The 8,047-nt window shown below is 37.9% G+C and overlaps 1 protein-coding gene across 3 annotated transcripts in view; it reads right to left on the bottom strand.

Moving 5' to 3' along the window:
- CALD1 (caldesmon 1) overlaps positions 1-8,047 on the bottom strand; it is a 96,409-nt gene that overhangs the window by 57,377 nt on the left and 30,985 nt on the right. The gene's annotated exons all lie outside the window — the stretch shown is intronic.

The following is an 8,047-nucleotide window of genomic DNA, read 5'->3' as shown; positions in this document are numbered from 1 at the left end:
GGCCTTCTTCATAAGCTGTGAACTACTTTAACAGCATAAGTTAAAGGTCCTGTCCTTTTTGTAACCCTTCCTGCTGAAGTACCCAAGGCAGCTGACCCTTTGGCGCAGCTCCGATCTTTGGTAAAAAGTAGCAGATATACAGCCCAGGGACATAATTCAATGGTTCAGACTTCTCTCGCTCCACCCACTATCCCAACATTTAGAATATACCTCTTGTTTTTTAAATTTGTGATGGAATGGAAGTTTGTTACCTTCTATTTGAGGAAGGAGTTATTGTGCATATGTAAAACATTTGAGAAGCAATACTCTGCATAATACATGGCTACAAAACTCCAACATTTTTCTTGGATGGAAATTCTTTATGCACTATTATCTTACAGTTCCATCAGAGATCCACAGCAGTGCCCAGATAACTCATGTGCTGAGACCAATTATTTTGCTTTAGAGGAACAAATGTGGTGTATTAGGAAGCAATATCTTGTTGTCTTTAGATAACGGTTTCAGGTTAAAAAAATAACTCTGTTTTCGCCCTGTAGGGTTTGGCAGAGACAGAATGTTCTGGTGTCGCTGTTAAATAGTCATGTCATACAACAACAGATAGTGATCAGAACTTAGGCATTTACTGAATACTTTCCTAGCAATCCCAGCTTGGACAGCGAATGGCCTAATTTTACCTAGAGAAGGCAGCAGTAGCACAATCTGTACTGTTGCTTGAGTTATGCGATTTACATACTGCTGCACATCCAGAAGGACAAAAAAAAAAAAAGAAGAACCCTAAACAAATGACATTTGGTTTGTTCAATCACTTTGTATGATAAGCAATTGTCCAATTTGGGGCTCATGATGGCAAAAACATTAGACCATGCCTGTATAATATAATGTGTATTAATGGACGCTTCCAGTTCCTAAAGGAAACCCGTGTAACAGGGTTATAGCACAGTGACTAATTTAGGAGACAGGGACCAGTATTGTCAGCCTATAATAGAATGTGGACCTTCCTGGTAGAAACAGCTTGCATTTGTAGCCAATAATGAGAGGAGAGGCTACAGCAGATGCCAATCTGGGTTTGATATTTGAAAATGCAGCCAAGACTGCACAGGCACCAGGATTTACATGATCATGTAATCATTGATCCTTACAGTGAATAGATGCTGACAATTGTTGACTTCTGAATTAAGATGGAATCGTTCTTCTAGATGAAAAGCAGATGAAAGCATATCAGGAGAAGTATTGTGATCTCAGGAAGAGGTAATTCAGGTATGGAGTTGTCACGCTTTCACAATATTTGCAGTCAGACATGACCCTGTCATCAGATTAAGCATTTAAACAAAGTCCTCCAATGGCATTATATGCATATTTTCAGGTTGGAGGAATGGCGGTCAGCCATCAGTGTGAGTGTGATCTAAAATGCTTTATGTTTTTGCTTTATTTTGTCTCTTTAAACAGTTTAGACCATCTGTCCAACTGCGCTACTAAATCACATACAGTAAATATCAGATACATTTAATGGTTCCCTGTGCTGGTAATTATCATGGCAGGAACACAGAGAACAATGATTTGTTGAAAGAAAGACCAAAAGAGGTTTTGTTTGTTTTTTAGTCGATAATAAATTGTTAGATTGTGGCGTGATTTAGAGAGCGCTGTGTGTGCCTGCTAACAAAACGCATCGGAAACGTTCTCTATTCATTAGGACACAGCCTTAGTACGGGGGTGTTCACAGACAGGAAATCCCGACAATCACTGTGGGCTTCTACATATTATTATTACAGTTTTATCAGAAGAGCTCACAGCATTTCTATGGTTCTGAAATCTTGTTAAAAGCTTTTATGCATTAATTTCTTATCAGATACTGATGTATCCTGTCCACAACAATTATAATCCTTTAACCATAAGCAACGCCTGTGGTGAGTATTAAACAGGGTACAAGATTATGTGGCTATCTGATTTGGAATGAGCAGACATCCATTTTGTCAGGTCACATGACCTTGGTTAACAAGACATATCCTTAAATAACCTTGACTGCTTACTGACCGCTAATTTGGCAGGTTATCAGAGGGCCAGCTAGGACTAGGATTCAAAGTTTGGGGGTATCTGATGAGCTGGTTTCATTATGTAAGGTCAGGATAAACTTTTGTTTTGAATTTAAACTTCCCATTTGGGTACATCTTCAGTGAAAGGCACAGTATCAGCAGATATCAGTTCCTACCTAGTTTGTTTTCATTACCAGGTTATTTGGTCAGTGTGTAACTAAGTATGGTCCTACATTACCCTAACTAATTCAAAATGCAATTGAGAGCTGTTCCCATCAACAGTTCTACTTAATGGTCCACTCCCAACCCAGCTCAGTCAATACAAAAAAAAAATCCTCAAGAACAATAGGACTATTGACCTCTGACTGGTTGTGTATTTTGACAGTTCACAAAAGTAATATTTCTTTTGTAGGTAGAGAATACTACCATAATAACCAACTTTTTCCCGTCTACCTGTGAATTTTTGTCCAGCTTTTCCTATTACAATCTACATAACATAAAAAAATTAGCTGGAAGAGTTGAAACCCTTCATAAAAGCCACAGGTGTGCAGGTGTACTTTCTATAAAATGCAAAACACATGAAAGTGCCTATTACTTTAAATCTCCATTATCTCCCATAGATTCTGTGTGCCCAACATTCCAGTCTCTGTAATATTAGTCGTACTTATAATATGGTTAACTTTCCCAACCATTTATCTCTTTTATGCACCCACCATACCCTAAATATTCGGTTAATGCTCTTATTAGACATTTAATGGAGAGCAACTCTCCAAATCCATATTTGCCTCACATCTCGCTTTCTACAATTGGAATTTTAGCATTGGCTCATATGTAAAGTATATGTTGGCATTGGACCTCTAAAATAATAGTGGGGGAAATTTAGTCAGTTCAGACATTAGAATGTATCGAGGTTCACCTTTTTTTATTTTAAATATTCTCCATACTGTTGGGAATACTTGCCTTAAGCTACAGACAATAAAGTATCGACTAGCTGTCATTTTCACCACACTGTTTCTCAGGGAAATTGTTTATTTGTTTTACGTACAAAGGAAACAGTCTGAACTGGTGAGAAACATAGAGGCTTAGAAAAACACACTCCATCATTTTTGCGAAAAGTTGGCCTCCTCTGCCAAAAAGGTTACAACAAATACTTTTTTGGAATAACTCCCTTGGCTAAAATGATCATCAGTATGGCTTTCGGGAATACAACATGTTTGACAGGACATCAGCCTCCCCTACGCTTTGCTGAATATTGTGATGTACTTATAAACAAAAGCAAGATCAAATCTTTAAAAGAAAAAAATCTTTTGAGCAAAACCAAAAGCCTTTTTTTCCTAATGCTGAATATTCTTTGAAGGTGGTTAATGTAGACACCCCTGAGAAAATGGCTTGGTATGGCTAGCGGAGGGGGCTTCTGAGGAATGTCTTCTTTTTTACCTACCGCCAAAGTTGTGTCTGAACATGAACAAAACTATGTTAAAAGTTTTAATAGTAACAACACGGATTCAGGTCAAAAGAAAAAAGTTGCATAAACAAAATTTAGATTAAAACCATATGTGGACTGGAGAATAAAGAAAGACATTTTTTAGCTCTGTAAAGACATTGTTTTAAAGTAAAGTTGGAAAATGATAAATTTTACTCCATGTTTGAAAACTATTTTTTTACTAAAATTATAGTTATTTAAAAACCTGTCATATGGGAAATTGTGATGGTGAAGAATAGGCTGGAACTGTGTCAAAACTGACCTTATTTTGCAATTTCATGCTAACATTGTAGAGTAATTAGCTGTACAGAGTTGTAAGATAGATGTATCAATATGAACAGGTTAATGTCCTATCAAAAATTTATTGATGAATGTTAACTGAAAAAAACATATCGTAAAATAGAACTTCAGCTCTGTCAAGCCTACTTCCCCCAGGATTTAAACATTGATGTCACCACTTGAACAGTGAACAGTTCTGGAATAAAGGTAAAGGTTGTGACAAAAACGTGGGCATCAATAAAGAAAAAAGCATAGTGTTCTGCTTTAAGTAAAAAAAACTTTTTTTAGTTTGTAGATTTTCCTATTTATGCCCAATTAAAATCGAGCTTGCAACTTACACTACACTTTCCCTGCTCTCAATAGCTGAACAGAGCAGCAAGAGAATTAGAAAAGGTGAGTATGTCCTGCTGGGGGAGAATTAGGTGAACCTGTTGATTTGCCCTGTATGTATAAAAGAAAAGTTTACTTTGAGCTCAAAGTTACTTTTAACCATATAGCACAGGGGTCCCCCATCCCCAGCCATCTGACAGGTGGGCTGCGAGAGCACGGAGATCAGCGGTGGTCCACGGTTCTGGCCGGTGCACCCCCCAGCAGGGTCAGGAGAAGGACCCGGCTTGAGGGGGGGGGGGGCGCATCGGCCAGAGCCGTGGACCATGTCACCCGTATGCACCGCAGACTGAGGAAGTTGGGCGGGTTGTGTCTCTGCACTCAGGCCTATGATGGGTGAGTGGGTGGGTTCTGGCATCATGACATCACTCTGGGGGGAAGATATAGTAGACAGTTCAGGGTACTCTACTGGTGAGGTGGTCAGAACTCTAGCCTCACCTTTTTGTGTTTAGATCAGCCATTCCCAACCTGGAATGCTAGGGTTCCCCCCAAAATGTGCCGTAAGTTGTGGCATAACTTGGCAGAGTCTAGGACCTTTTGATCTGTTTGTAAAGATGACATTCTGACCACTAATGTACGGAGGAGAATTCTTCCCACTGGCAACCAATGGTAAAAGCATTTGTCCATTGAGTAAATATAGCAGGGGTTCCTAAACACATGAAAATATTGGTTCCTCAAGGGTAAAAGGCCTGAGAAGGGCCGGATTAGATGTATTTTGTAGCAGTTCAGCTCCATTAAATTTCCTTTTCTGGTCCTGGAAACTTTGTGCATGTGGCAATAAACTAAACCTTCCTTACCCTGTCTTTCACATTGCTGGGCATGATGTCATCTTATTCGTGGTCAAGTCGTTTGGAATGCAGAGCAAGCAATAAAAAACCCCATCTAACCACAACAGTGTCTTCCTATTTTTTTGCTTTCCAATATACCCAGGAGAGTGCTGATGTCATCCTTACCCAAGAGCTGTTGGTGGAAGACTATAGTAAGGTAAGTCTATTGTAACTGTATCCATTACATTTTTACGTAAATATAGTAAGTGATTTGGGGAGGTGGCCAGCGTAAGTGGCTGTTCTATTTTAATAGAAGGTTTGCCTTAAGATCTGCACATAAAATCTGCATGATGCTAAGCAATATGAAAGAGCTTTAGAAGCAGCCTTGCTGGCATTAACACGCCCTTGGTCCTCTAAGAGTGTGTCGTGCAGAGAACTGCACAAAAGACCAAGAGCAGGCAAAACAATTCTAGCTTTCAAGCAAGAACACAACAAAAATTTACCAGTGGAGAACGTAACCCTTTTAGTTCTCTGTGCACCTTTTGGCTTGATCTATTGAGCTCTATAATGAACATGCTATTCTCAAAAGAACAGATACAAATTACTAAAGAACCACATACTGGTTGAAAGTGAGTGTTCAAAATATACATATGCAACAGATAGGATTCAAGAAGAGCAGTAAGAGGAGTAGAAGTACAGATGCATACGCTAACTGAAGCAGAAGCAGGAAGACCCTTGCATTGCTTGTCCTTGGGTACAGTTTGCTCTCCAGCAAGGAACTCTCTAGAAATAAATGTTTTAGATGATTTCCCACTACAGACATACAGACATGAGGTTGCTGAACATAAGTGCCTATGCACAAGAAGTGCTCCGTTTGGAGGAATTCCATAGAATTTTTTTGGTACTGCTTAGGCATAATTAACATTTAAAGCATTTCCTAAAAAAAAGCAACTTTTCACTTTAGTTTAGATCCACTTTAGTATGTTTAAATATTGCATTGCATTAACTGGGTGAGGTAAGTATTTTTACTGAATGCCTCTCAGCTAAAAAGGTGCTTTAAAAATGTTATGCAAGGTCCACTTTAAAGCGTACAAGCTAATAAAAATTCCTTTAAAGGCAAGAATTTTTTTCCCCACAGTTAGTGAACAAGTAACGCACTTTTAGACTACCCAATATAAAATATTTTAACGGAGACATTCCTGTATTTATCACAGAATATTCAGAAACAGAAGAAATTACCAGGCTCTGGATTGTGCGGCACCACCCCTTTTTGTCCAGCCACAGCAGATCTAGCTATGCAAACTATGTGGCCTCTTAGCCTTTCTCCAAAAAATAGAAGGAATGTGAAAATGACAGTTAATTTGTATGGTGTGTCTAGCAATAGCCATCACAAATTTCAATCTAACCTTTTTTTCATAACCTCTTCACATGTTTACAGGAAACATAAACGGTGCTTGAAATGGGATTATTGCCTTGTGTGACATGATTTAGCGGCTGCTTATTACCATGGAATATAGGAAGAAACAATAATGGACCATGTCATATTTGAAAAGCCAGGAGGGATAAAAGTATCAAACTGCAAGTTACAATGTATCAGCTGTATGAACAGCTGCATAGATGTTTTATTGGAGGCTCAGTTTACTAAAGTATGTGCTGTTTGCGTAAGTGTTGGTATTTTTAGCAATGTAATTGTTATGTTCCAATTCCATTAAATGTCCTGCTGATATTTAGTCAAGTACAATCTTTAATACCCAGTGAATTGAGCTTTGTGTGTTGCAAATAGGTGGTTCTAAAATAAGAAGAAACTTATGCATTCATCTTATTTTTTATATAGAAGGTCTTTACATAAAAACCACACCCAATGCTTTTCCTTTGGGAGCGGTGCATAGTATAGAAATAGTGACTTTCTTTTCTAATGTCAGAGCATTGGCATGGTTTCTCTATGACAAGTACCTCTCATTTCTATTGGGAAGGTGACTGCTTAGACCAGGCTAATAATATAATACTATTCTTTTTTTTTCCATAAATATATTTAAAAAAGAAGCAATATAATTTCCCCCACCTCCTAGATTGTAAGCAGGATCTTCTGCTCCTGCGTCATTCTTTATATTTATCATTTGCAACCCCTATTTAATGTACAGCAATGCATAATATGTTGACATTACAAAAATACAGTTTAATAGTAATAATGATAATAATATTGCCCATCTGTCCTGTTGCCATTTTGTCCAATCTTTGCTTTCTTGCAGAGCTACACTGGCAAAAGTATATTAGGCATCCAAAACATTTCAAATGTTGTTTGAGGGCTGCAACCATGCATACACTCACTAGATGGCTTCTATAATATTGGGTCGTATTTGCTTTCAAAGAGTGCAACTACAGAACTTGGCACATGACTCAGGGACTCACTTCAAAGTGTTGGATGCTGAATATTTTTTGGCCAGTGTAGCTCTGCAAAGGCAGAAACAGCAAGGACAGGTAAGTATTATAAGTCTTCTTCACATGCTCCTGTATATATTAAATAATCATCAAATTAATTTTATATTAAAATGGTAAAAACACTTAACTCAACTTTGTATAACTCCATGCACAGGAGTATTAATATTATTATTATTATTATTATTATTATTATTAATAAACATGATTTATATAGCGCCAACATATTATTCAACGCTGTACATTAAATAGGGGACGCAAATGACAGACTAATACAGACAGTGATATAGGAGGAGAGGACCCTGCCCTGAAGAGCTTACAATGTAGTAGGTGGGGGAATATACACACTATAGGAGGGGAGATATGTAGTAGTGGGAAGTAGTGATGGTTTCAAAGACAGAAGAAGGTGGGTAGGCAAGTTTAAATATTCAGACAAGAAGAACCTTTGATTAGGATTTTTTCTTACATTTTGAACTTGGTGACAGGAGGTAAAAGCATAGGGTGGACCTTATCCGTTTGCTACTGTCCATTCACAGACTTGGGTACTATGCTGCAATGCTTTAATACTGTATATTGTTTGTAGAGGTCTAGAATACGAAGCAAAGCTATCCCTTTTACGATTATATATATATATATATATAAACAATCTGCATCTCCTTATTCGC

This window comes from Pyxicephalus adspersus, chromosome 2 (assembly GCF_032062135.1).
Source record: "Pyxicephalus adspersus chromosome 2, UCB_Pads_2.0, whole genome shotgun sequence".
NCBI classification, from domain to species: Eukaryota; Metazoa; Chordata; class Amphibia; order Anura; family Pyxicephalidae; genus Pyxicephalus; species Pyxicephalus adspersus.
Note: the sequence above shows the minus strand (reverse complement) of the source record. Positions and strands in the feature narration are given on the sequence as shown.